General features: G+C 41.3%; 66 non-coding genes and 19 pseudogenes across 66 annotated transcripts in view; all 85 read left to right on the top strand.

Moving 5' to 3' along the window:
• Positions 1 to 101: 101 nt before the first annotated feature.
• Positions 102 to 220, top strand: LOC134902168 (5S ribosomal RNA). Its single transcript, XR_010175640.1, has one exon. It is a non-coding gene; the product is annotated as a 5S ribosomal RNA (ribosomal RNA).
• Positions 221 to 327: 107 nt separating this feature from the next.
• On the top strand, positions 328 to 446 carry LOC134889143 (5S ribosomal RNA; annotated as a pseudogene).
• A 108-nt stretch (positions 447 to 554) lies between these two features.
• On the top strand, positions 555 to 673 carry LOC134899169 (5S ribosomal RNA). Its single transcript, XR_010172851.1, has one exon. It is a non-coding gene; the product is annotated as a 5S ribosomal RNA (ribosomal RNA).
• Positions 674 to 780: 107 nt separating this feature from the next.
• On the top strand, positions 781 to 899 carry LOC135067724 (5S ribosomal RNA). The gene has a single exon (XR_010253935.1). It is a non-coding gene; the product is annotated as a 5S ribosomal RNA (ribosomal RNA).
• Positions 900 to 1,006: 107 nt separating this feature from the next.
• Positions 1,007 to 1,125, top strand: LOC135063788 (5S ribosomal RNA). The gene has a single exon (XR_010250113.1). It is a non-coding gene; the product is annotated as a 5S ribosomal RNA (ribosomal RNA).
• Positions 1,126 to 1,232: 107 nt separating this feature from the next.
• Positions 1,233 to 1,351, top strand: LOC134889649 (5S ribosomal RNA; annotated as a pseudogene).
• A 107-nt stretch (positions 1,352 to 1,458) lies between these two features.
• Positions 1,459 to 1,577, top strand: LOC135069877 (5S ribosomal RNA). Its single transcript, XR_010256057.1, has one exon. It is a non-coding gene; the product is annotated as a 5S ribosomal RNA (ribosomal RNA).
• Positions 1,578 to 1,684: 107 nt separating this feature from the next.
• On the top strand, positions 1,685 to 1,803 carry LOC135062202 (5S ribosomal RNA). The gene has a single exon (XR_010248556.1). It is a non-coding gene; the product is annotated as a 5S ribosomal RNA (ribosomal RNA).
• A 107-nt stretch (positions 1,804 to 1,910) lies between these two features.
• On the top strand, positions 1,911 to 2,029 carry LOC134899157 (5S ribosomal RNA). The gene has a single exon (XR_010172839.1). It is a non-coding gene; the product is annotated as a 5S ribosomal RNA (ribosomal RNA).
• A 107-nt stretch (positions 2,030 to 2,136) lies between these two features.
• On the top strand, positions 2,137 to 2,255 carry LOC134885332 (5S ribosomal RNA). The gene has a single exon (XR_010169449.1). It is a non-coding gene; the product is annotated as a 5S ribosomal RNA (ribosomal RNA).
• Positions 2,256 to 2,362: 107 nt separating this feature from the next.
• On the top strand, positions 2,363 to 2,481 carry LOC135067642 (5S ribosomal RNA). The gene has a single exon (XR_010253853.1). It is a non-coding gene; the product is annotated as a 5S ribosomal RNA (ribosomal RNA).
• Positions 2,482 to 2,588: 107 nt separating this feature from the next.
• Positions 2,589 to 2,707, top strand: LOC134885886 (5S ribosomal RNA). The gene has a single exon (XR_010169990.1). It is a non-coding gene; the product is annotated as a 5S ribosomal RNA (ribosomal RNA).
• A 107-nt stretch (positions 2,708 to 2,814) lies between these two features.
• Positions 2,815 to 2,933, top strand: LOC134899146 (5S ribosomal RNA). The gene has a single exon (XR_010172828.1). It is a non-coding gene; the product is annotated as a 5S ribosomal RNA (ribosomal RNA).
• A 107-nt stretch (positions 2,934 to 3,040) lies between these two features.
• LOC135064653 (5S ribosomal RNA) lies at positions 3,041 to 3,159 on the top strand. The gene has a single exon (XR_010250956.1). It is a non-coding gene; the product is annotated as a 5S ribosomal RNA (ribosomal RNA).
• Positions 3,160 to 3,266: 107 nt separating this feature from the next.
• Positions 3,267 to 3,385, top strand: LOC134901706 (5S ribosomal RNA). Its single transcript, XR_010175190.1, has one exon. It is a non-coding gene; the product is annotated as a 5S ribosomal RNA (ribosomal RNA).
• A 107-nt stretch (positions 3,386 to 3,492) lies between these two features.
• On the top strand, positions 3,493 to 3,611 carry LOC134899135 (5S ribosomal RNA). The gene has a single exon (XR_010172817.1). It is a non-coding gene; the product is annotated as a 5S ribosomal RNA (ribosomal RNA).
• Positions 3,612 to 3,718: 107 nt separating this feature from the next.
• Positions 3,719 to 3,837, top strand: LOC135058608 (5S ribosomal RNA). Its single transcript, XR_010245034.1, has one exon. It is a non-coding gene; the product is annotated as a 5S ribosomal RNA (ribosomal RNA).
• A 107-nt stretch (positions 3,838 to 3,944) lies between these two features.
• LOC134888425 (5S ribosomal RNA) lies at positions 3,945 to 4,063 on the top strand (annotated as a pseudogene).
• A 107-nt stretch (positions 4,064 to 4,170) lies between these two features.
• On the top strand, positions 4,171 to 4,289 carry LOC134887603 (5S ribosomal RNA; annotated as a pseudogene).
• A 107-nt stretch (positions 4,290 to 4,396) lies between these two features.
• LOC135061787 (5S ribosomal RNA) lies at positions 4,397 to 4,515 on the top strand. The gene has a single exon (XR_010248157.1). It is a non-coding gene; the product is annotated as a 5S ribosomal RNA (ribosomal RNA).
• A 103-nt stretch (positions 4,516 to 4,618) lies between these two features.
• On the top strand, positions 4,619 to 4,737 carry LOC135068768 (5S ribosomal RNA). Its single transcript, XR_010254960.1, has one exon. It is a non-coding gene; the product is annotated as a 5S ribosomal RNA (ribosomal RNA).
• A 107-nt stretch (positions 4,738 to 4,844) lies between these two features.
• On the top strand, positions 4,845 to 4,963 carry LOC134885071 (5S ribosomal RNA). Its single transcript, XR_010169196.1, has one exon. It is a non-coding gene; the product is annotated as a 5S ribosomal RNA (ribosomal RNA).
• A 107-nt stretch (positions 4,964 to 5,070) lies between these two features.
• LOC134884527 (5S ribosomal RNA) lies at positions 5,071 to 5,189 on the top strand. The gene has a single exon (XR_010168671.1). It is a non-coding gene; the product is annotated as a 5S ribosomal RNA (ribosomal RNA).
• A 107-nt stretch (positions 5,190 to 5,296) lies between these two features.
• On the top strand, positions 5,297 to 5,415 carry LOC135070061 (5S ribosomal RNA). The gene has a single exon (XR_010256235.1). It is a non-coding gene; the product is annotated as a 5S ribosomal RNA (ribosomal RNA).
• A 107-nt stretch (positions 5,416 to 5,522) lies between these two features.
• On the top strand, positions 5,523 to 5,641 carry LOC134901936 (5S ribosomal RNA). Its single transcript, XR_010175412.1, has one exon. It is a non-coding gene; the product is annotated as a 5S ribosomal RNA (ribosomal RNA).
• A 107-nt stretch (positions 5,642 to 5,748) lies between these two features.
• Positions 5,749 to 5,867, top strand: LOC134899123 (5S ribosomal RNA). Its single transcript, XR_010172806.1, has one exon. It is a non-coding gene; the product is annotated as a 5S ribosomal RNA (ribosomal RNA).
• Positions 5,868 to 5,974: 107 nt separating this feature from the next.
• Positions 5,975 to 6,093, top strand: LOC134885331 (5S ribosomal RNA). The gene has a single exon (XR_010169448.1). It is a non-coding gene; the product is annotated as a 5S ribosomal RNA (ribosomal RNA).
• Positions 6,094 to 6,200: 107 nt separating this feature from the next.
• Positions 6,201 to 6,319, top strand: LOC135067641 (5S ribosomal RNA). The gene has a single exon (XR_010253852.1). It is a non-coding gene; the product is annotated as a 5S ribosomal RNA (ribosomal RNA).
• Positions 6,320 to 6,426: 107 nt separating this feature from the next.
• On the top strand, positions 6,427 to 6,545 carry LOC134889226 (5S ribosomal RNA; annotated as a pseudogene).
• A 107-nt stretch (positions 6,546 to 6,652) lies between these two features.
• On the top strand, positions 6,653 to 6,771 carry LOC135065787 (5S ribosomal RNA). Its single transcript, XR_010252057.1, has one exon. It is a non-coding gene; the product is annotated as a 5S ribosomal RNA (ribosomal RNA).
• Positions 6,772 to 6,878: 107 nt separating this feature from the next.
• On the top strand, positions 6,879 to 6,997 carry LOC135064651 (5S ribosomal RNA). The gene has a single exon (XR_010250955.1). It is a non-coding gene; the product is annotated as a 5S ribosomal RNA (ribosomal RNA).
• A 107-nt stretch (positions 6,998 to 7,104) lies between these two features.
• Positions 7,105 to 7,223, top strand: LOC135068760 (5S ribosomal RNA). Its single transcript, XR_010254952.1, has one exon. It is a non-coding gene; the product is annotated as a 5S ribosomal RNA (ribosomal RNA).
• A 107-nt stretch (positions 7,224 to 7,330) lies between these two features.
• LOC135069949 (5S ribosomal RNA) lies at positions 7,331 to 7,449 on the top strand. The gene has a single exon (XR_010256126.1). It is a non-coding gene; the product is annotated as a 5S ribosomal RNA (ribosomal RNA).
• Positions 7,450 to 7,556: 107 nt separating this feature from the next.
• On the top strand, positions 7,557 to 7,675 carry LOC135060172 (5S ribosomal RNA). The gene has a single exon (XR_010246565.1). It is a non-coding gene; the product is annotated as a 5S ribosomal RNA (ribosomal RNA).
• Positions 7,676 to 7,782: 107 nt separating this feature from the next.
• On the top strand, positions 7,783 to 7,901 carry LOC135060278 (5S ribosomal RNA). Its single transcript, XR_010246668.1, has one exon. It is a non-coding gene; the product is annotated as a 5S ribosomal RNA (ribosomal RNA).
• Positions 7,902 to 8,008: 107 nt separating this feature from the next.
• LOC134886328 (5S ribosomal RNA) lies at positions 8,009 to 8,127 on the top strand. The gene has a single exon (XR_010170415.1). It is a non-coding gene; the product is annotated as a 5S ribosomal RNA (ribosomal RNA).
• Positions 8,128 to 8,233: 106 nt separating this feature from the next.
• On the top strand, positions 8,234 to 8,352 carry LOC135060071 (5S ribosomal RNA). Its single transcript, XR_010246461.1, has one exon. It is a non-coding gene; the product is annotated as a 5S ribosomal RNA (ribosomal RNA).
• Positions 8,353 to 8,459: 107 nt separating this feature from the next.
• On the top strand, positions 8,460 to 8,578 carry LOC134892862 (5S ribosomal RNA; annotated as a pseudogene).
• A 107-nt stretch (positions 8,579 to 8,685) lies between these two features.
• Positions 8,686 to 8,804, top strand: LOC134899111 (5S ribosomal RNA). Its single transcript, XR_010172794.1, has one exon. It is a non-coding gene; the product is annotated as a 5S ribosomal RNA (ribosomal RNA).
• A 107-nt stretch (positions 8,805 to 8,911) lies between these two features.
• Positions 8,912 to 9,030, top strand: LOC134901381 (5S ribosomal RNA). The gene has a single exon (XR_010174870.1). It is a non-coding gene; the product is annotated as a 5S ribosomal RNA (ribosomal RNA).
• Positions 9,031 to 9,137: 107 nt separating this feature from the next.
• On the top strand, positions 9,138 to 9,256 carry LOC134901692 (5S ribosomal RNA). The gene has a single exon (XR_010175176.1). It is a non-coding gene; the product is annotated as a 5S ribosomal RNA (ribosomal RNA).
• A 107-nt stretch (positions 9,257 to 9,363) lies between these two features.
• Positions 9,364 to 9,482, top strand: LOC134888562 (5S ribosomal RNA; annotated as a pseudogene).
• A 107-nt stretch (positions 9,483 to 9,589) lies between these two features.
• Positions 9,590 to 9,708, top strand: LOC134886998 (5S ribosomal RNA; annotated as a pseudogene).
• A 107-nt stretch (positions 9,709 to 9,815) lies between these two features.
• On the top strand, positions 9,816 to 9,934 carry LOC135058302 (5S ribosomal RNA). The gene has a single exon (XR_010244733.1). It is a non-coding gene; the product is annotated as a 5S ribosomal RNA (ribosomal RNA).
• Positions 9,935 to 10,041: 107 nt separating this feature from the next.
• On the top strand, positions 10,042 to 10,160 carry LOC135063776 (5S ribosomal RNA). Its single transcript, XR_010250099.1, has one exon. It is a non-coding gene; the product is annotated as a 5S ribosomal RNA (ribosomal RNA).
• A 107-nt stretch (positions 10,161 to 10,267) lies between these two features.
• LOC135064650 (5S ribosomal RNA) lies at positions 10,268 to 10,386 on the top strand. The gene has a single exon (XR_010250954.1). It is a non-coding gene; the product is annotated as a 5S ribosomal RNA (ribosomal RNA).
• A 107-nt stretch (positions 10,387 to 10,493) lies between these two features.
• LOC135069948 (5S ribosomal RNA) lies at positions 10,494 to 10,612 on the top strand. The gene has a single exon (XR_010256125.1). It is a non-coding gene; the product is annotated as a 5S ribosomal RNA (ribosomal RNA).
• A 107-nt stretch (positions 10,613 to 10,719) lies between these two features.
• LOC135060171 (5S ribosomal RNA) lies at positions 10,720 to 10,838 on the top strand. Its single transcript, XR_010246564.1, has one exon. It is a non-coding gene; the product is annotated as a 5S ribosomal RNA (ribosomal RNA).
• A 107-nt stretch (positions 10,839 to 10,945) lies between these two features.
• Positions 10,946 to 11,064, top strand: LOC135060277 (5S ribosomal RNA). The gene has a single exon (XR_010246667.1). It is a non-coding gene; the product is annotated as a 5S ribosomal RNA (ribosomal RNA).
• A 107-nt stretch (positions 11,065 to 11,171) lies between these two features.
• On the top strand, positions 11,172 to 11,290 carry LOC135067733 (5S ribosomal RNA). The gene has a single exon (XR_010253944.1). It is a non-coding gene; the product is annotated as a 5S ribosomal RNA (ribosomal RNA).
• A 107-nt stretch (positions 11,291 to 11,397) lies between these two features.
• LOC135060070 (5S ribosomal RNA) lies at positions 11,398 to 11,516 on the top strand. Its single transcript, XR_010246460.1, has one exon. It is a non-coding gene; the product is annotated as a 5S ribosomal RNA (ribosomal RNA).
• Positions 11,517 to 11,623: 107 nt separating this feature from the next.
• On the top strand, positions 11,624 to 11,742 carry LOC134892860 (5S ribosomal RNA; annotated as a pseudogene).
• Positions 11,743 to 11,849: 107 nt separating this feature from the next.
• On the top strand, positions 11,850 to 11,968 carry LOC134899098 (5S ribosomal RNA). The gene has a single exon (XR_010172783.1). It is a non-coding gene; the product is annotated as a 5S ribosomal RNA (ribosomal RNA).
• A 107-nt stretch (positions 11,969 to 12,075) lies between these two features.
• LOC134901378 (5S ribosomal RNA) lies at positions 12,076 to 12,194 on the top strand. Its single transcript, XR_010174868.1, has one exon. It is a non-coding gene; the product is annotated as a 5S ribosomal RNA (ribosomal RNA).
• Positions 12,195 to 12,301: 107 nt separating this feature from the next.
• On the top strand, positions 12,302 to 12,420 carry LOC134893193 (5S ribosomal RNA; annotated as a pseudogene).
• Positions 12,421 to 12,527: 107 nt separating this feature from the next.
• Positions 12,528 to 12,646, top strand: LOC135060205 (5S ribosomal RNA). Its single transcript, XR_010246597.1, has one exon. It is a non-coding gene; the product is annotated as a 5S ribosomal RNA (ribosomal RNA).
• Positions 12,647 to 12,753: 107 nt separating this feature from the next.
• Positions 12,754 to 12,872, top strand: LOC135066074 (5S ribosomal RNA). The gene has a single exon (XR_010252333.1). It is a non-coding gene; the product is annotated as a 5S ribosomal RNA (ribosomal RNA).
• A 107-nt stretch (positions 12,873 to 12,979) lies between these two features.
• Positions 12,980 to 13,098, top strand: LOC134901962 (5S ribosomal RNA). Its single transcript, XR_010175437.1, has one exon. It is a non-coding gene; the product is annotated as a 5S ribosomal RNA (ribosomal RNA).
• Positions 13,099 to 13,205: 107 nt separating this feature from the next.
• LOC134891166 (5S ribosomal RNA) lies at positions 13,206 to 13,324 on the top strand (annotated as a pseudogene).
• A 107-nt stretch (positions 13,325 to 13,431) lies between these two features.
• On the top strand, positions 13,432 to 13,550 carry LOC135068036 (5S ribosomal RNA). Its single transcript, XR_010254245.1, has one exon. It is a non-coding gene; the product is annotated as a 5S ribosomal RNA (ribosomal RNA).
• A 107-nt stretch (positions 13,551 to 13,657) lies between these two features.
• LOC134885079 (5S ribosomal RNA) lies at positions 13,658 to 13,776 on the top strand. Its single transcript, XR_010169204.1, has one exon. It is a non-coding gene; the product is annotated as a 5S ribosomal RNA (ribosomal RNA).
• A 107-nt stretch (positions 13,777 to 13,883) lies between these two features.
• LOC134901141 (5S ribosomal RNA) lies at positions 13,884 to 14,002 on the top strand. Its single transcript, XR_010174634.1, has one exon. It is a non-coding gene; the product is annotated as a 5S ribosomal RNA (ribosomal RNA).
• Positions 14,003 to 14,109: 107 nt separating this feature from the next.
• LOC134891113 (5S ribosomal RNA) lies at positions 14,110 to 14,228 on the top strand (annotated as a pseudogene).
• Positions 14,229 to 14,335: 107 nt separating this feature from the next.
• LOC134889475 (5S ribosomal RNA) lies at positions 14,336 to 14,454 on the top strand (annotated as a pseudogene).
• Positions 14,455 to 14,561: 107 nt separating this feature from the next.
• Positions 14,562 to 14,680, top strand: LOC135065711 (5S ribosomal RNA). The gene has a single exon (XR_010251984.1). It is a non-coding gene; the product is annotated as a 5S ribosomal RNA (ribosomal RNA).
• Positions 14,681 to 14,787: 107 nt separating this feature from the next.
• On the top strand, positions 14,788 to 14,906 carry LOC134897112 (5S ribosomal RNA; annotated as a pseudogene).
• A 107-nt stretch (positions 14,907 to 15,013) lies between these two features.
• On the top strand, positions 15,014 to 15,132 carry LOC134886188 (5S ribosomal RNA). The gene has a single exon (XR_010170279.1). It is a non-coding gene; the product is annotated as a 5S ribosomal RNA (ribosomal RNA).
• Positions 15,133 to 15,239: 107 nt separating this feature from the next.
• LOC135067367 (5S ribosomal RNA) lies at positions 15,240 to 15,358 on the top strand. Its single transcript, XR_010253584.1, has one exon. It is a non-coding gene; the product is annotated as a 5S ribosomal RNA (ribosomal RNA).
• A 107-nt stretch (positions 15,359 to 15,465) lies between these two features.
• On the top strand, positions 15,466 to 15,584 carry LOC135067311 (5S ribosomal RNA). Its single transcript, XR_010253531.1, has one exon. It is a non-coding gene; the product is annotated as a 5S ribosomal RNA (ribosomal RNA).
• A 107-nt stretch (positions 15,585 to 15,691) lies between these two features.
• On the top strand, positions 15,692 to 15,810 carry LOC135070945 (5S ribosomal RNA). Its single transcript, XR_010257091.1, has one exon. It is a non-coding gene; the product is annotated as a 5S ribosomal RNA (ribosomal RNA).
• A 107-nt stretch (positions 15,811 to 15,917) lies between these two features.
• On the top strand, positions 15,918 to 16,036 carry LOC135059370 (5S ribosomal RNA). Its single transcript, XR_010245775.1, has one exon. It is a non-coding gene; the product is annotated as a 5S ribosomal RNA (ribosomal RNA).
• Positions 16,037 to 16,143: 107 nt separating this feature from the next.
• Positions 16,144 to 16,262, top strand: LOC134900868 (5S ribosomal RNA). Its single transcript, XR_010174370.1, has one exon. It is a non-coding gene; the product is annotated as a 5S ribosomal RNA (ribosomal RNA).
• A 107-nt stretch (positions 16,263 to 16,369) lies between these two features.
• Positions 16,370 to 16,488, top strand: LOC134893163 (5S ribosomal RNA; annotated as a pseudogene).
• A 107-nt stretch (positions 16,489 to 16,595) lies between these two features.
• On the top strand, positions 16,596 to 16,714 carry LOC134885378 (5S ribosomal RNA). Its single transcript, XR_010169493.1, has one exon. It is a non-coding gene; the product is annotated as a 5S ribosomal RNA (ribosomal RNA).
• A 107-nt stretch (positions 16,715 to 16,821) lies between these two features.
• Positions 16,822 to 16,940, top strand: LOC134892985 (5S ribosomal RNA; annotated as a pseudogene).
• Positions 16,941 to 17,047: 107 nt separating this feature from the next.
• On the top strand, positions 17,048 to 17,166 carry LOC134896202 (5S ribosomal RNA; annotated as a pseudogene).
• A 107-nt stretch (positions 17,167 to 17,273) lies between these two features.
• Positions 17,274 to 17,392, top strand: LOC134886187 (5S ribosomal RNA). The gene has a single exon (XR_010170278.1). It is a non-coding gene; the product is annotated as a 5S ribosomal RNA (ribosomal RNA).
• Positions 17,393 to 17,499: 107 nt separating this feature from the next.
• On the top strand, positions 17,500 to 17,618 carry LOC135067310 (5S ribosomal RNA). Its single transcript, XR_010253530.1, has one exon. It is a non-coding gene; the product is annotated as a 5S ribosomal RNA (ribosomal RNA).
• Positions 17,619 to 17,725: 107 nt separating this feature from the next.
• On the top strand, positions 17,726 to 17,844 carry LOC135065849 (5S ribosomal RNA). The gene has a single exon (XR_010252119.1). It is a non-coding gene; the product is annotated as a 5S ribosomal RNA (ribosomal RNA).
• Positions 17,845 to 17,951: 107 nt separating this feature from the next.
• On the top strand, positions 17,952 to 18,070 carry LOC135060482 (5S ribosomal RNA). The gene has a single exon (XR_010246875.1). It is a non-coding gene; the product is annotated as a 5S ribosomal RNA (ribosomal RNA).
• A 107-nt stretch (positions 18,071 to 18,177) lies between these two features.
• On the top strand, positions 18,178 to 18,296 carry LOC134900867 (5S ribosomal RNA). The gene has a single exon (XR_010174369.1). It is a non-coding gene; the product is annotated as a 5S ribosomal RNA (ribosomal RNA).
• Positions 18,297 to 18,403: 107 nt separating this feature from the next.
• LOC134895108 (5S ribosomal RNA) lies at positions 18,404 to 18,522 on the top strand (annotated as a pseudogene).
• A 107-nt stretch (positions 18,523 to 18,629) lies between these two features.
• On the top strand, positions 18,630 to 18,748 carry LOC134885377 (5S ribosomal RNA). Its single transcript, XR_010169492.1, has one exon. It is a non-coding gene; the product is annotated as a 5S ribosomal RNA (ribosomal RNA).
• Positions 18,749 to 18,855: 107 nt separating this feature from the next.
• LOC134892982 (5S ribosomal RNA) lies at positions 18,856 to 18,974 on the top strand (annotated as a pseudogene).
• A 107-nt stretch (positions 18,975 to 19,081) lies between these two features.
• LOC134899087 (5S ribosomal RNA) overlaps positions 19,082 to 19,163 on the top strand; it is a 119-nt gene continuing 37 nt past the window's right edge. The window contains exon 1 of the ribosomal RNA XR_010172772.1: positions 19,082 to 19,163. This exon is cut by the window's right edge and continues 37 nt beyond it. This is a non-coding gene — a ribosomal RNA (5S ribosomal RNA).

Here is a 19,163-nt window from a genome sequence, read left to right as displayed (position 1 = left end):
TACTACCAACACCGTTCTGTTGATGCATTCCATTTTCAAACTTATTTATTTATGAACCAGTAGTTAGAAGTAGAAAAGTACTAACAGAAACCATAAAGCTCTTCTACAGCCACACCACACTGGATACGCCCAATCTCATCTGATCTTGGAAGCTAAGCAGTGTTGGGCCTGGTTAGTACTTGGATGGGAGACCACCTGGGAATACTAGGTGCTGTAGATAATTTTATACTGCCAACACCGTTCTGTTGATGCATTCCATTTTAAAACTTATTCATTTATGAACCAGTAGTTAGAGGTAGAAAAGTTCTAACAGAAACCAGAAAGTTCATCTACAGCAACACCACACTGGATACGCCCAATCTCATCTGATCTTGGAAGCTAAGCAGTGTTGTGCCTGGTTAGTACTTGCATGGGAGACCACCTGGGAATACAAGGTGCTGTAGATATTTTTATACTGCCAACAACGTTCTGTTGATGCATTCCATTTTCAAACCTATTCATTTATGAACCAGTAGTTAGTAAGTAGAAAAGTTCTAACAGAAACCACAAAGCTCATCTACAGCCACACCACACTGGATACGCCCAATCTCATCTGATCTTGGAAGCTAAGCAGTGTTGGGCCTGGTTAGTACTTGGATGGGAGACCACCTGGGAATACAAGGTGCTGTAGATATTTTTATACTGCCAACACCGTTCTGTTGATGCATTCCATTTTCAAATGTATTCATTTATGAACCAGTAGTTAGAAGTAGAAAAGTTCTAACAGAAACTGCAAAGCTCATCTACAGCCACACCACACTGGATACGCCCAATCTCATCTGATCATGGAAGCTAAGCAGTGTTGGGCCTGGTTAGTACTTGGATGGGAGACCACCTGGGAATACAAGGTGCTGTAGATATTTTTATACTGCCAACACCGTTCTGTTGATGCATTCCATTTTCAAACGTATTCATTTATGAAACAGTAGTTAGAAGTAGAAAAGTTCTAACAGAAACCACAAAGCTCATCTACAGCCACACCACACTGGATATGCCCAATCTCATCTGATCTTGGAAGCTAAGCAGTGTTGGGCCTGGTTAGTACTTGGATGGGAAACCACCTGGGAATACAAGGTGCTGTAGATAATTTTATACTGCCAACACCGTTCTGTTGATGCATTCCATTTTAAAATGTATTCATTTATGAACCAGTAGTTAGAAGTAGAAAAGTTCTAACAGAAACCAGACAGTTCATCTACAGCAATACTACACTGGATACGCCCAATCTCATCTGATCTTGGAAGCTAAGCAGTGTTGGGCCTGGTTAGTACTTGGATGGGATACAACCTGGGAATACAAGGTGCTGTAGATATTTTTATACTGCCAACACCGTTCTGTTGATGCATTCCATTTTCAAACGTATTCATTTATGAACCAGTAGTTAGAAGTAGAAAAGTTCTAACAGAAACCACAAAGCTTATCTACAGCCACACCACACTGGATACGCCCAATCTCATCTGATCTAGGAAGCTAAGCAGTGTTGGGCCTGATTAGTACTTGGATGGGAGACCACCTGGGAAAACAAGGTGCTGTAGGTATTTTTATACTACGTACACCGTTCTGTTGATGCATTCCATTTTCAAACGTATTCATTTATGAACCAGTAGTTAGAAGTAGAAAAGTTCTAACAGAAACCACAAAGCTCATCTACAGCCACACCACACTGGATACGCCCAATCTCATCTGATCTTGGAAGCTAAGCAGTGTTGGGTCTGGTTAGTACTTGGATGGGAGACCACCTGGGAATACAAGGTGCTGTAGATATTTTTATACTGCCAACACCGTTCTGTTGATGCATTCAATTTTCAAATGTATTCATTTATGAACCAGTAGTTGGAAGTAGAAAAGTTCAAATAGAAACCACAAAGCTCATCTACAGCCACACCACACTGGATACGCCCAATCTCATCTGATCTTGGAAGCTAAGCAGTGTTGGGCCTGGTTAGTACTTGGATGGGAGACCACCTGGGAATACAAGGTGCTGTAGATATTTTTATACTACCAACACCGTTCTGTTGATGCATTCCATTTTCAAACGTATTCATTTATGAACCAGTAGTTAGAAGTAGAAAAGTTCTAACAGAAACCACAAAGTTCATCTACAGCCACATCACACTGGATACGCCCAATCTCATTTGATCTTGGAAGCTAAGCAGTGTTGGGCCTGGTTAGTACTTGGATGGGAGACCACCTGGGTATACAAGGTGCTGTAGATATTTTTATACTGCCAACACCGTTCTGTTGATGCATTCCATTTTCAAACGTATTCATTTATGAACCAGTAGTTAGAAGTAGAAAAGTTCTAACAGAAATCGCAAAGCTCATCTACAGCCACACCACACTGGATACGCCCAATCTCATCATATCTTGGAAGTTAAGCAGTGTTGGGCCTGGTTAGTACTTGGATGGGAGACCACCTGGGAATACAAGGTGCTGTAGATATTTTTATACTGCCAACACCATTCTGTTGATGCATTCCATTTTCAAACGTATTTATTTATGAACCAGTAGTTAGAAGTAGAAAAGTTCTAACAGAAACCATAAAGCTCATCTACAGCCACACTACACTGGATACGCCCAATCTCATCTGATCTTGGAAGCTAAGCAGTGTTGGGACTGGTTAGTACTTGGATGGGAGACCACCTGGGAATACAAGGTGCTGTAGATAATTTTATACTGCCAACACCGTTCTGTTGATGCATTCCATTTTAAAACGTATTCATTTATGAACCAGTAGTTAGAAGTAGAAAAGTTCTAACAGAAACCACAAAGTTCATCTACAGCCACACCACACTGGATACGCCCAATCTCATCTGATCTTGGAAGCTAAGCAGTGTTGGGCCTGGTTAGTACTTGGATGGGAGACCACCTGGGAATACAAGGTGCTGTAGATATTTTTATACTGCCAACACCGTTCTATTGATGCATTCCATTTTCAAACGTATTCATTTATGAACCAGTAGTTAGAAGTAGAAAAGTTCTAACAGAAACCACAAAGCTCATCTACAGCCACACCACACTGGATACGCCCAATCTCATCTGATCTTGGAAGCTAAGCAGTGTTAGGCCTGGTTAGTACTTGGATGGGAGACCACCTGGGAATACAAGGTGCTGTAGATATTTTTATACTGCCAACACCGTTCTGTTGATGCATTCAATTTTCAAACGTATTCATTTATGAACCAGTAGTTAGAAGTAGAAAAGTTCTAACAGAAACCACAAAGCTCATCTACAGCCACACCACACTGGATACGCCCAATCTCATCTGATCTTGGAAGCTAAGCAGTGTTGGGCCTGGTTAGTACTTAGATGGGAGACCACCTGGGAAAACAAGGTGCTGTAGATATTTTTATACTACCAACACTGTTCTGTTGATGCATTCCATTTTCAAACGTATTCATTTATGAACCAGTAGTTAGAAGTAGAAAAGTTCTAACGGAAACAACAAAGCTCATCTACAGCCACACCACACTGGATACGCCCAATCTCATCTGATCTTGGAAGCTAAGCAGTGTTGGGCCTGGTTAGTACTTGGATGGGAGACCACCTGGGAATACAAGGTGCTGTAGATATTTTTATACTTCCAACACCGTTCTGTTGATGCATTCAATTTTCAAACGTATTCATTTATGAACCAGTAGTTAGAAGTAGAAAAGTTCTAACAGAAACCACAAAGCTAATCTATAGCCACACCACACTGGATACGCCCAATCTCATCTGATCTTGGAAGCTAAGCAGTGTTGGGCCTGGTTAGTACTTGGATGGGAGACCACCTGGGAAAACAAGGTGCTGTAGATATTTTTATACTACCAACACCGTTCTGTTGATGCATTCCATTTTCAAACTTATTCATTTATGAACCAGTAGTTAGAAGTAGAAAAGTTCTAACAGAAACCACAAAGCTCATCTACAGCCACACATCACTGGATACGCCCAATCTCATCTGATCTTGGAAGCTAAGCAGTGTTGGGCCTGGTTAGTACTTGGATGGGAGACCACCTGGGAATACAAGGTGCTGTAAATATTTTTATACTACCAACACCGTTCTGTTGATGCATTCCATTTTCAAACGTATTCATTTATGAACCAGTAGTTAGAAGTAGAAAAGTACTAACAGAAACCATAAAGCTCTTCTACAGCCACACCACACTGGATATGCCCAATCTCATCTGATCTTGGAAGCAAAGCAGTGTTGGGCCTGGTTAGTACTTGGATGGGAGACCACCTGGGAATACAAGGTACTGTAGATAATTTTATACTGCCAACACCGTTCTGTTGATGCATTCCATTTTAAAACGTATTCATTTATGAACCAGTAGTTAGAAGTAGAAAAGTTCTAACAGAAACCAGAAAGTTAATCTACAGCAACACCACACTGGATACGCCCAATCTCATCTGATCTTGGAAGCTAAGCAGTGCTGGGCCTGGTTAGTACTTGGATGGGAGACCACCTGGGAATACAAGGTGCTGTAGATATTTTTATACTGCCAACACCGTTCTGTTGATGCATTCCATTTTCAAATGTATTCATGAACCAGTAGTTAGAAGTAGAAAAGTTCTAACAGAAACCACAAAGCTCATCTACAGCCACACCACACTGGATACGCCCAATCTCATCTGATCTTGGAAGCTAAGCAGTGTTGGGCCTGGAAAGTTCTTGGATGGGAGACCACCTGGGAATACAAGGTGCTGTAGATATTTTTATACTACCAGCACCGTTCTGTTGATGCATTCCATTTTCAAACGTATTCATTTATGAACCAGTAGTTAGAAGTAGAAAAGTTCTAACAGAAACCATAAAGCTCATCTACAGCCACACCACACTGGATACGCCCAATCTCATCTGATCTTAGAAGCTAAGCAGTGTTGGGCCTGGTTAGTACTTGGATGGGAGACCACCTGGGAATACAAGGTGCTGTAAATATTTTTATACTACCAACACCGTTCTGTTGATGCATTCCATTTTCAAACGTATTCATTTATGAACCAGTAGTTAGAAGTAGAAAAGTACTAACAGAAACCATAAAGCTCTTCTACAGCCACACCACACTGGATATGCCCAATCTCATCTGATCTTGGAAGCAAAGCAGTGTTGGGCCTGGCTAGTACTTGGATGGGAGACCACCTGGGAATACAAGGTGCTGTAGATAATTTTATACTGCCAACACCGTTCTGTTGATGCATTCCATTTTAAAACGTATTCATTTATGAACCAGTAGTTAGAAGTAGAAAAGTTCTAACAGAAACCAGAAAGTTAATCTACAGCAACACCACGCTGGATATGCCCAATCTCATCTGATCTTGGAAGCTAAGCAGTGCTGGGCCTGGTTAGTACTTGGATGGGAGACCACCTGGGAATACAAGGTGCTGTAGATATTTTTATACTGCCAACACCGTTCTGTTGATGCATTCCATTTTCAAATGTATTCATTTATGAACCAGTAGTTAGAAGTAGAAAAGTTCAAACAAAAACCACAAAGCTCATCTACAGCCACACCACACTGGATACGCCCAATCTCATCTGATCTTGGAAGCTAAGCAGTGTTGGGCCTGGTTAGTACTAGGATGGGAGACCACCTGGGAATACAAGGTGCTGTAGATATTTTTATACTGCCAACACCGTTCTGTTGATGCATTCCATTTTCAAATGTATTCATTTATGAACCAGTAGTTGGAAGTAGAAAAGTTCAAATAGAAACCACAAAGCTCATCTACAGCCACACCACACTGGATACGCCCAATCTCATCTGATCTTGGAAGCTAAGCAGTGTTGGGCCTGGTTAGTACTTGGATGGGAGACCACCTGGGAATACAAGGTGCTGTAGATATTTTTATACTACCAACACCGTTCTGTTGATGCATTCCATTTTCAAACGTATTCATTTATGAACCAGTAGTTAGAAGTAGAAAAGTTCTAACAGAAACCACAAAGTTCATCTACAGCCACATCACACTGGATACGCCCAATCTCATTTGATCTTGGAAGCTAAGCAGTGTTGGGCCTGGTTAGTACTTGGATGGGAGACCACCTGGGTATACAAGGTGCTGTAGATATTTTTATACTGCCAACACCGTTCTGTTGATGCATTCCATTTTCAAACGTATTCATTTATGAACCAGTAGTTAGAAGTAGAAAAGTTCTAACAGAAATCGCAAAGCTCATCTACAGCCACACCACACTGGATACGCCCAATCTCATCATATCTTGGAAGTTAAGCAGTGTTGGGCCTGGTTAGTACTTGGATGGGAGACCACCTGGGAATACAAGGTGCTGTAGATATTTTTATACTGCCAACACCATTCTGTTGATGCATTCCATTTTCAAACGTATTTATTTATGAACCAGTAGTTAGAAGTAGAAAAGTTCTAACAGAAACCATAAAGCTCATCTACAGCCACACCACACTGGATACGCCCAATCTCATCTGATCTTGTAAGCTAAGCAGTGTTGGGACTGGTTAGTACTTGGATGGGAGACCACCTGGGAATACAAGGTGCTGTAGATAATTTTATACTGCCAACACCGTTCTGTTGATGCATTCCATTTTAAAACGTATACATTTATGAACCAGTAGTTAGAAGTAGAAAAGTTCTAACAGAAACCACAAAGTTCATCTACAGCCACACCACACTGGATACGCCCAATCTCATCTGATCTTGGAAGCTAAGCAGTGTTGGGCCTGGTTAGTACTTGGATGGGAGACCACCTGGGAATACAAGGTTCTGTAGATATTTTTATACTGCCAACACCGTTCTATTGATGCATTCCATTTTCAAACGTATTCATTTATGAACCAGTAGTTAGAAGTAGAAAAGTTCTAACAGAAACCACAAAGCTCATCTACAGCCACACCACACTGGATACGCCCAATCTCATCTGATCTTGGAAGCTAAGCAGTGTTAGGCCTGGTTAGTACTTGGATGGGAGACCACCTGGGAATACAAGGTGCTGTAGATATTTTTATACTGCCAACACCGTTCTGTTGATGCATTCAATTTTTAAACGTATTCATTTATGAACCAGTAGTTAGAAGTAGAAAAGTTCTAACAGAAACCACAAAGCTCATCTACAGCCACACCACACTGGATACGCCCAATCTCATCTGATCTTGGAAGCTAAGCAGTGTTGAGCCTGGTTAGTACTTAGATGGGAGACCACCTGGGAAAACAAGGTGCTGTAGATATTTTTATACTACCAACACTGTTCTGTTGATGCATTCCATTTTCAAACGTATTCATTTATGAACCAGTAGTTAGAAGTAGAAAAGTACTAATAGAAACCATAAAGCTCTTCTACAGCCACACCACACTGGATATGCCCAATCTCATCTGATCTTGGAAGCAAAGCAGTGTTGGGCCTGGTTAGTACTTGGATGGGAGACCACCTGGGAATACAAGGTGCTGTAGATATTTTTATACTGCCAACACCGTTCTGTTGATGCATTCCATTTTCAAACGTATTTATTTATGAACCAGTAGTTAGAAGTAGAAAAGTTCTATCAGAAACCACAAAGCTCATCTACAGCCACACCACACTGGATACGCCCAATCTCATCTGATCTTGGAAGCTAAGCAGTGTTGGACCTGGTTAGTACTTGGATGGGAGACCACCTGGGAATACAAGGTGCTGTAGATATTTTTATACTGCCAACACCGTTCTGTTGATGCATTCAATTTTAATATGTATTCATTTATGAACTAGTAGTTAGAAGTAGAAAAGTTCTAACAGAAACCATAAAGCTCATCTACAGCCACACCACACTGGATACGCCCAATCTCATCTGATCTTGGAAGCTAAGCAGTGTTGGGCCTGGTTAGTACTTGGATGGGAGTCCACCTGGGAATACAAGGTGCTGTAGATAATTTTATACTGCCAACACCGTTCTGTTGATGCATTCCATTTTCAAACGTATTCATTTATGAACCAGTAGTTAGAAGTAGAAAAGTTCTAACAGATACCACAAAGCTCATCTACAGCCTCACCACACTGGATACGCCCAATCTCATCTGATCTCGGAAGCTAAGTAGTGTTGGGCCTGGTTAGTACTTGGATGGGAGACCACCTGGGAATACAAGGTGCTGTAGATATTTTTATACTGCCAACACCGTTCTGTTGATGTATTCCATTTAAAACGTATTCATTTATAAACCAGTAGTTAGAAGTAGAAAAGTTCTAACAGAAACCAGAAAGTTCATCTACAGCAACACCACACTGGATACGCCCAATCTCATCTGATCTTGGAAGCTAAGCAGTGTTGGGCCTGGTTAGTACTTGGATGGGAGACCACCTGGGAATACAAGGTGCTGTAGATATTTTTATACTGCCAACACCGTTCTGTTGATGCATTCCATTTTCAAACGTATTCATTTATGAACCAGTAGTTAGAAGTAGAAAAGTTCTAACAGAAACCACAAAGCTCATCTACAGCCACACCACACTGGATACGCCCAATCTCATCTGATCTTGGAAGCTAAGCAGTGTTGGGCCTGGATAGTAATTGGATGTTAGACCACCTGGGAATACAAGGTGCTGTAGATATTTTTAAACTGCCAACACCGTTCTGTTGATGCATTCCATTTTCAAACGTATTCATTTATGAACCAGTAGTTAGAAGTAGAAAAGTTCTAACAGAAACCACAAAGCTCATCTACAGCCACACCACACTGGATACGCCCAATCTCATCTGATCTTGGAAGCTAAGCAGTGTTGGGCCTGGTTAGTACTTGGATGGGAGACCACCTGGGAATACAAGGTGCTGTAGATATTTTTATACTGCCAACACCGTTCGGTTGATGCATTCCATTTTCAAACGTATTCATTTATGAACCAGTAGTTAGAAGTAGAAAAGTTCTAACAGAAACCACAAAGCTCATCTACAGCCACACCACACTGGATACGCCCAATCTCATCTGATCTTGGAAGATAAGCAGTGTTGGGCCTGGTTAGTACTTGGATGGGAGACCACCTGGGAATACAAGGTGCTGTAGATATTTTTATACTGCCAACACCGTTCTGTTGATGCATTCCATTTTCAAACGTATTCATTTATGAACCAGTAGTTAGAAGTAGAAAAGTTCTAACAGAAACCACAAAGTTCATCTACAGCCACACCACACTGGATACGCCCAATCTCATCTGATCTTGGAAGCTAAGCAGTGTTGGGCCTGGTTAGTACTTGGATGGGAGACCACCTGGGAATACAAGGTGCTGTAGATTTTTTTATACTGCCAACACCGTTCTGTTGATGCATTATATTTTCAAACGTATTCATTTATGAACCAGTAGTTAGAAGTAGAAAAGTTCTAACAGAAACCACAAAGCTCATCTACAGCCACACCACACTGGATACGCCCAATCTCATCTGATCTTGGAAGCTTAGCAGTGTTGGGCTTGGTTAGTACTTGGATGGGAGACCACCTGGGAATACAAGGTGCTGTAAATATTTTCATACTACCAACACCGTTCTGTTGATGCATTCCATTTTCAAACGTATTCATTTATGAACCAGTAGTTAGAAGTAGAAAAGTACTAACAGAAACCATAAAGCTCTTCTACAGCCACACCACACTGGATATGCCCAATCTCATCTGATCTTGGAAGCAAAGCAGTGTTGGGCCTGGTTAGTACTTGGATGGGAGACCACCTGTGAATACAAGGTGCTGTAGATATTTTTATACTGCCAACACCGTTCTGTTGATGCATTCCATTTTCAAACGTATTTATTTATGAACCAGTAGTTAGAAGTAGAAAAGTTCTAACAGAAACCACAAAGCTCATCTACAGCCACACCACATTGGATACGCCCAATCTCATCTGATCTTGGAAGCTAAGCAGTGTTGGGCCTGGTTAGTACTTGGATGGGAGACCACCTGGGAATACAAGGTGCTGTAGATATTTTTATACTGCCAACACCGTTCTGTTGATGCATTCAATTTTAATATGTATTCATTTATGAACTAGTAGTTAGAAGTAGAAAAGTTCTAACAGAAACCATAAAGCTCATCTACAGCCACACCACACTGGATACGCCCAATCTCATCTGATCTTGGAAGCTAAGCAGTGTTGGGCTTGGTTAGTACTTGGATGGGAGTCCACCTGGGAATACAAGGTGCTGTAGATAATTTTATACTGCCAACACCGTTCTGTTGATGCATTCCATTTTAAAACGTATTCATTTATGAACAAGTAGTTAGAAGTAGAAAAGTTCTAACAGAAACCACAAAGCTCATCTACAGCCACACCACACTGGATACGCCCAATCTCATCTGATCTTGGAAGCTAAGCAGTGTTAGGCCTGGTTAGTACTTGGATGGGAGACCACCTGGGAATACAAGGTGCTGTAGATATTTTTATACTGCCAACACCGTTCTGTTGATGCATTCAATTTTCAAACGTATTCATTTATGAACCAGTAGTTAGAAGTAGAAAAGTACTAATAGAAACCATAAAGCTCTTCTACAGCCACACCACACTGGATATGCCCAATCTCATCTGATCTTGGAAGCAAAGCAGTGTTGGGCCTGGTTAGTACTTGGATGGGAGACCACCTGGGAATACAAGGTGCTGTAGATATTTTTATACTGCCAACACCGTTCTGTTGATGCATTCCATTTTCAAACGTATTTATTTATGAACCAGTAGTTAGAAGTAGAAAAGTTCTATCAGAAACCACAAAGCTCATCTACAGCCACACCACACTGGATACGCCCAATCTCATCTGATCTTGGAAGCTAAGCAGTGTTGGACCTGGTTAGTACTTGGATGGGAGACCACCTGGGAATACAAGGTGCTGTAGATATTTTTATACTGCCAACACCGTTCTGTTGATGCATTCAATTTTAATATGTATTCATTTATGAACTAGTAGTTAGAAGTAGAAAAGTTCTAACAGAAACCATAAAGCTCATCTACAGCCACACCACACTGGATACGCCCAATCTCATCTGATCTTGGAAGCTAAGCAGTGTTGGGCCTGGTTAGTACTTGGATGGGAGTCCACCTGGGAATACAAGGTGCTGTAGATAATTTTATACTGCCAACACCGTTCTGTTGATGCATTCCATTTTCAAACGTATTCATTTATGAACCAGTAGTTAGAAGTAGAAAAGTTCTAACAGATACCACAAAGCTCATCTACAGCCTCACCACACTGGATACGCCCAATCTCATCTGATCTTGGAAGCTAAGTAGTGTTGGGCCTGGTTAGTACTTGGATGGGAGACCACCTGGGAATACAAGGTGCTGTAGATATTTTTATACTGCCAACACCGTTCTGTTGATGTATTCCATTTTAAAACGTATTCATTTATAAACCAGTAGTTAGAAGTAGAAAAGTTCTAACAGAAACCAGAAAGTTCATCTACAGCAACACCACACTGGATACGCCCAATCTCATCTGATCTTGGAAGCTAAGCAGTGTTGGGCCTGGTTAGTACTTGGATGGGAGACCACCTGGGAATACAAGGTGCTGTAGATATTTTTATACTGCCAACACCGTTCTGTTGATGCATTCCATTTTCAAACGTATTCATTTATGAACCAGTAGTTAGAAGTAGAAAAGTTCTAACAGAAACCACAAAGCTCATCTACAGCCACACCACACTGGATACGCCCAATCTCATCTGATCTTGGAAGCTAAGCAGTGTTGGGCCTGGATAGTAATTGGATGTTAGACCACCTGGGAATACAAGGTGCTGTAGATATTTTTAAACTGCCAACACCGTTCTGTTGATGCATTCCATTTTCAAACGTATTCATTTATGAACCAGTAGTTAGAAGTAGAAAAGTTCTAACAGAAACCACAAAGCTCATCTACAGCCACACCACACTGGATACGCCCAATCTCATCTGATCTTGGAAGCTAAGCAGTGTTGGGCCTGGTTAGTACTTGGATGGGAGACCACCTGGGAATACAAGGTGCTGTAGATATTTTTATACTGCCAACACCGTTCGGTTGATGCATTCCATTTTCAAACGTATTCATTTATGAACCAGTAGTTAGAAGTAGAAAAGTTCTAACAGAAACCACAAAGCTAATCTACAGCCACACCACACTGGATACGCCCAATCTCATCTGATCTTGGAAGATAAGCAGTGTTGGGCCTGGTTAGTACTTGGATGGGAGACCACCTGGGAATACAAGGTGCTGTAGATATTTTTATACTGCCAACACCGTTCTGTTGATGCATTCCATTTTCAAACGTATTCATTTATGAACCAGTAGTTAGAAGTAGAAAAGTTCTAACAGAAACAACAAAGCTCATCTACAGCAACAGCACACTGGATACGCCCAATCTCATCTGATCTTGGAAACTAAGCAGTGTTGGGCCTGGTTAGTACTTGGATGGGAGACCACCTTGGAATACAAGGTGCTGTAGATAATTTTATACTGCCAACACCGTTCTGTTGATGCATTCCATTTTAAAACTTATTCATTTATGAACCAGTAGTTAGAATTAGAAAAGTTCTAACAGAAACCACAAAGTTCATCTACAGCCACACCACACTGGATACGCCCAATCTCATCTGATCTTGGAAGCTAAGCAGTGTTGGGCCTGGTTAGTACTTGGATGGGAGACCACCTGTGAATACAAGGTGCTGTAGATATTTTTATACTGCCAACACCGTTCTGTTGATGCATTCCATTTTCAAACGTTTTCATTTATGAACCAGTAGTTAGAAGTAGAAAAGTTCTAACAGAAACCACAAAGCTCATCTACAGCTACACCACACTGGATACGCCCAATCTCATCTGATCTTGGAAGCTAAGCAGTGTTGGGCCTGGTTAGTATTTGGATGGGAGACCACCTGGGAATACAAGGTGCTGTAGATATTTTTATACTGCCAACACCGTTCTGTTGATGCATTCAATTTTCAAATGTATTCATTTATGAACTAGTAGTTAGAAATAGAAAAGTTCAAACAGAAACCACAAAGCTCATCTACAGCCACACCACGCTGGATACGCCCAATCTCATCTGATCTTGGAAGCTAAGCAGTGTTGGGCCTGGTTAGTACTTGGATGGGAGACCACCTGGGAATACAAGGTGCTGTAGATATTTTTATACTGCCAACACCGTTCTGTTGATGCATTCCATTTTCAAACGTATTCATCTATGAACCAGTAGTTAGAAGTAGAAAAGTTCTAACAGAAACCACAAAACTCATCTACAGCCACACAACACTGGATATGCCCAATCTCATCTGATCTTGGAAGCTAAGCAGTGTTGGGCCTGGTTAGTACTTGGATGGGAGACCACCTGGGGATACAAGGTGCTGTAGATATTTTTATACTGCCAACACCGTTCTGTTGATGCATTCCATTTTAAAACGTATTCATTTATGAACCAGTAGTTAGAAGTAGAAAAGTTCTAACAGAAACCAGAAAGTTCGTCTACAGCAATACCACACTGGATACGCCCAATCTCATCTGATCTTGGAAGCTAAGCAGTGTTGGGCCTGGTTAGTACTTGGATGGGAGACCACCTGGGGATACAAGGTGCTGTAGATATTTTTATACTGCCAACACCGTTCTGTTGATGCATTCCATTTTAAAACGTATTCATTTATGAACCAGTAGTTAGAAGTAGAAAAGTTCTAACAGAAACCAGAAAGTTCCTCTACAGCAACGCCACACTGGATACGCCCAATCTCATCTGATCTTGGAAGCTAAGCAGTGTTGGGCCTGGTTAGTACTTGGATGGGAGACCACCTGGGAATACAAGGTGCTGTAGATATTTTTATACTGCCAACACCATTCTGTTGATGCATTCCATTTTCAAACGTATTCATTTATGAACCAGTAGTTAGAAGTAGAAAAGTTCTAACAGAAACCACAAAGCTCATCTACAGCCACACCACACTGGATACGCCCAATCTCATCTGATCTTGGAAGCTAAGCAGTGTTGGGCCTGTTTAGTACTTGGATGGGAGACCACCTGGGAATACAAGGTGCTGTAGATATTTTTATACTACCAACACCGTTCTGTTGATGCATTCCATTTTCAAACGTTTTCATTTATGAACCAGTAGTTAGAAGTAGAAAAGTACTAACAGAAACCATAAAGCTCATCTGCAGCCACAGCACACTGGATACGCCCAATCTCATCTGATCTTGGAAGCTAAGCAATGTTGGGCTTGGTTAGTACTTGGATGGGAGACCACCTGGGAATACAAGGTGCTGTAGATATTTTTATACTACCAACACCGTTCTGTTGATGCATTCCATTTTCAAACGTATTCATTTATGAACCAGTAGTTAGAAGTAGAAAAGTACTAACAGAAACCATAAAGCTCTTCTACAGCCACACCACACTGGATATGCCCAATCTCATCAGATCTTGGAAGCTAAGCAGTGTTGGGCCTGGTTAGTACTTGTATGGGAGACCACCTGGGAATACAAGGTGCGGTAGATAATTTTATACTGCCAACACCGTTCTGTTGATGCATTCCATTTTAAAACGTATTCATTTATGAACCAGTAGTTAGAAGTAGAAAAGTTCTAACAGAAACCAGAAAGTTCATCTACAGCAACACCACACTGGATACGCCCAATCTCATCTGATCTTGGAAGCTAAGCAGTGTTGGGCCTGGTTAGTACTTGGATGGGAGACCACCTAGGAATACAAGGTGCTGTAGATATTTTTATACTGCCAACACCGTTCTGTTGATGCATTCCATTTTCAAATGTATTCATTTATGAACAAGTAGATAGAAGTAGAAAAGTTCTAACAGAAACTACAAAGCTCATCTACAGCCACACCACACTGGATACGCCCAATCTCATCTGATCTTGGAAGCTAAGCAATGTTGGGTCTGATTAGTACTTGGATGGGAGATCACCCAGTGATACAAGGTGCTGTAGATATTTTTATACTGCCAACACCGTTCTGTTGATGCATTCCATTTTCAAACGTTTTCATTTATGAACCAGTAGTTAGAAGTAGAAAAGTTCTAACAGAAACCACAAAGCTCATCTCCAGCCACAGCACACTGGATACACCCAATCTCATCTGATCTTGGAAGCTAAGCAGTGTTGGGCCTGGTTAGTACTTGGATGGGAGACCACCTGGGAATACAAGGTGCTGTAGATATTTTTATACTGCCAACACCAGTCTGTTGATGCATTCAATTTTCAAATGTATTCATTTATGAACCAGTAGTTAGAAGTAGAAAAGTTCTAACAGAAACCAGAAAGTTCATCTACAGCAACACCACACTGGATACGCCCAATCTCATCTGATCTTGGAAGCTAAGCAGTGTTGGGTCTGGTTAGTACTTGGATGGGAGACCACCTGGGAATACAAGGTGCTGTAGATATTTTTATACTGCCAACACCGTTCTGTTGATGCATTCCATTTTCAAACGTATTCATTTATGAACCAGTAGTTAGAAGTAGAAAAGTTCTAACAGAAACTACAAAGCTCATCTACAGCCACACCACACTGGATACGCCCAATCTCATCTGATCTTGAAAGCTAAGCAGTGTTGGGCCTGGTTAGTACTTGGATGGGAGACCACCTAGGAATACAAGGTGCTGTAGATATTTTTATACTGCCAACACCGTTCTGTTGATGCATTCAATTTTCAAATGTATTCATTTATGAACCAGTAGTTAGAAGTAGAAAAGTTCTAACTGAAACCAGAAAGTTCATCTACAGCAACACCACACTGGATACGCCCAATCTCATCTGATCTTGGAAGCTAAGCAGTGTTGGGTCTGGTTAGTACTTGGATGGGAAACCACCTGGGAATACAAGGTGCTGTAGATATTTTTATACTGCCAACACCGTTCTGTTGATGCATTCCATTTTCAAACGTATTCATTTATGAACCAGTAGTTAGAAGTAGAAAAGTTCTAACAGAAACCACAAAGCTCATCTACAGCCACACCATACTGGATACGCCCAATCTCATCTGATCTTGGAAGCTAAGCAGTGTTGGGCCTGGTTAGTACTTGGATGGGAGACCACCTGGGAATACAAGGTGCTGTAGATACTTTTATACTGCCAACACCGTTCTGTTGATGCATTCCATTTTCAAACGTATTCATTTATGAACCAGTAGTTAGAAGTAGAAAAGTTCTAACAGAAACCACAAAGCTCATCTACAGCCACACCGCACTGGATACGCCCAATCTCATCTGATCTTGGAAGCTAAGCAGTGTTGGGCCTGGTTAGTACTTGGATGGGAGACCACCTGGGAATACAAGGTGCTGTAGATATTTTTATACTGCCAACACCGTTCTGTTGATGCATTCCATTTTCAAACGTTTTCATTTATGAACCAGTAGTTAGAAGTAGAAAAGTTCTAACAGAAACCACAAAGCTCATCTCCAGCCACAGCACACTGGATACGCCCAATCTCATCTGATCTTGGAAACTAAGCAGTGTTGGGCCTGGTTAGTACTTGGATGGGAGACCACCTGGGAATACAAGGTGCTGTAGATATTTTTATACTGCCAACACCGGTCTGTTGATGCATTCCATTTTCAAACGTTTTCATTTATGAACCAGTAGTTAGAAGTAGAAAAGTTCTAACAGAAACCATAAAGCTCATCTACAGCCACACCACACTGGATACGCCCAATCTCATCTGATCTTGGAAGCTAAGCAGTGTTGGGCCTGGTTAGTACTTGGATGGGAGGTCACCTAGGAATACAAGGTGCTGTAGATATTTTTATACTGCCAACACCGTTCTGTTGATGCATTCAATTTTCAAATGTATTCATTTATGAACCAGTAGTTAGAAGTAGAAAAGTTCTAACAGAAACCAGAAAGTTCATCTACAGCAACACCACATTGGATACGCCCAATGTCATCTGATCTTGGAAGCTAAGCAGTGTTGGGTCTGGTTAGTACTTGGATGGGAGACCACCTGGGAATACAAGGTGCTGTAGATATTTTTATACTGCCAACACCGTTCTGTTGATGCATTCCATTTTCAAATGTATTCATTTATGAACAAGTAGATAGAAGTAGAAAAGTTCTAACAGAAACTACAAAGCTCATCTACAGCCACACCACACTGGATACGCCCAATCTCATCTGATCTTGGAAGCTAAGCAATGTTGGGTCTGATTAGTACTTGGATGGGAGACCACCCAGTGATACAAGGTGCTGTAGATATTTTTATACTGCCAACACCGTTCTGTTGATGCATTCCATTTTCAAACGTTTTCATTTATGAACCAGTAGTTAGAAGTAGAAAAGTTCTAACAGAAACCACAAAGCTCATCTCCAGCCACAGCACACTGGATACACCCAATCTCATCTGATCTTGGAAGCTAAGCAGTGTTGGGCCTGGTTAGTACTTGGATGGGAGACCACCTGGGAATACAAGGTGCTGTAGATATTTTTATACTGCCAACACCAGTCTGTTGATGCATTCCATTTTCAAATGTTTTCATTTATGAACCAGTAGTTAGAAGTAGAAAAGTTCTAACAGAAACCATAAAGCTCATCTACAGCCACACCACACTGGATACGCCCAATCTCATCTGATCTTGAAAGCTAAGCAGTGTTGGGCCTGGTTAGTACTTGGATGGGAGACCACCTAGGAATACAAGGTGCTGTAGATATTTTTATACTGCCAACACCGTTCTGTTGATGCATTCCATTTTCAAATGTATTCATTTATGAACCAGTAGTTAGAAGTAGAAAAGTTCTAACTGAAACCAGAAAGTTCATCTACAGCAACACCACACTGGATGCGCCCAATCTCATCTGATCTTGGAAGCTAAGCAGTGTTGGGTCTGGTTAGTACTTGGATGGGAGACCACCTGGGAATACAAGGTGCTGTAGATATTTTTATACTGCCAACACCGTTCTGTTGATGCATTCCATTTTCAAACGTATTCATTTATGAACCAGTAGTTAGAAGTAGAAAAGTTCTAACAGAAACCACAAAGCTCATCTACAGCCACACCATACTGGATACGCCCAATCTCATCTGATCTTGGAAGCTAAGCAGTGTTGGGCCTGGTTAGTACTTGGATGGGAGACCACCTGGGAAAACAAGGTGCTGTAGATACTTTTATACTGCCAACACCGTTCTGTTGATGCATTCCATTTTCAAACGTATTCATTTATGAACCAGTAGTTAGAAGTAGAAAAGTTCTAACAGAAACCACAAAGCTCATCTACAGCCACACCGCACTGGATACGCCCAATCTCATCTGATCTTGGAAGCTAAGCAGTGTTGGGCCTGGTTAGTACTTGGATGGGAGACCACCTGGGAATACAAGGTGCTGTAGATATTTTTATACTGCCAACACCGTTCTGTTGATGCATTCCATTTTCAAACGTTTTCATTTATGAACCAGTAGTTAGAAGTAGAAAAGTTCTAACAGAAACCACAAAGCTCATCTCCAGCCACAGCACACTGGATACGCCCAATCTCATCTGATCTTGGAAACTAAGCAGTGTTGGGCCTGGTTAGTACTTGGATGGGAGACCACCTGGGAATAGAAGGTGCTGTAGATATTTTTATACTGCCAACACCGGTCTGTTGATGCATTCCATTTTCAAACGTTTTCATTTATGAACCAGTAGTTAGAAGTAGAAAAGTTCTAACAGAAACCATAAAGCTCATCTACAGCCACACCACACTGGATACGCCCAATCTCATCTGATCTTGGAAGCTAAGCAGTGTTGGGCCTGGTTAGTACTTGGATGGGAGGTCACCTAGGAATACAAGGTGCTGTAGATATTTTTATACTGCCAACACCGTTCTGTTGATGCATTCAATTTTCAAATGTATTCATTTATGAACCAGTAGTTAGAAGTAGAAAAGTTCTAACAGAAACCAGAAAGTTCATCTACAGCAACACCACATTGGATACGCCCAATGTCATCTGATCTTGGAAGCTAAGCAGTGTTGGGTCTGGTTAGTACTTGGATGGGAGACCACCTGGGAATACAAGGTGCTGTAGATATTTTTATACTGCCAACACCGTTCTGTTGATGCATTCCATTTTCAAACGTATTCATTTATGAACCAGTAGTTAGAAGTAGAAAAGTTCTAACAGAAACCACAAAGCTCATCTACAGCCACACCACACTGGATACGCCCAATCTCATCTGATCTTGGAAGCTAAGCAGTGTTGGGCCTGGTTAGTACTTGG

This window comes from Pseudophryne corroboree, chromosome 3, assembly GCF_028390025.1.
Source record: "Pseudophryne corroboree isolate aPseCor3 chromosome 3, aPseCor3.hap2, whole genome shotgun sequence".
Lineage (NCBI taxonomy): Eukaryota > Metazoa > Chordata > Amphibia > Anura > Myobatrachidae > Pseudophryne > Pseudophryne corroboree.
This window is presented reverse-complemented; position numbering and strand designations above follow the sequence as displayed.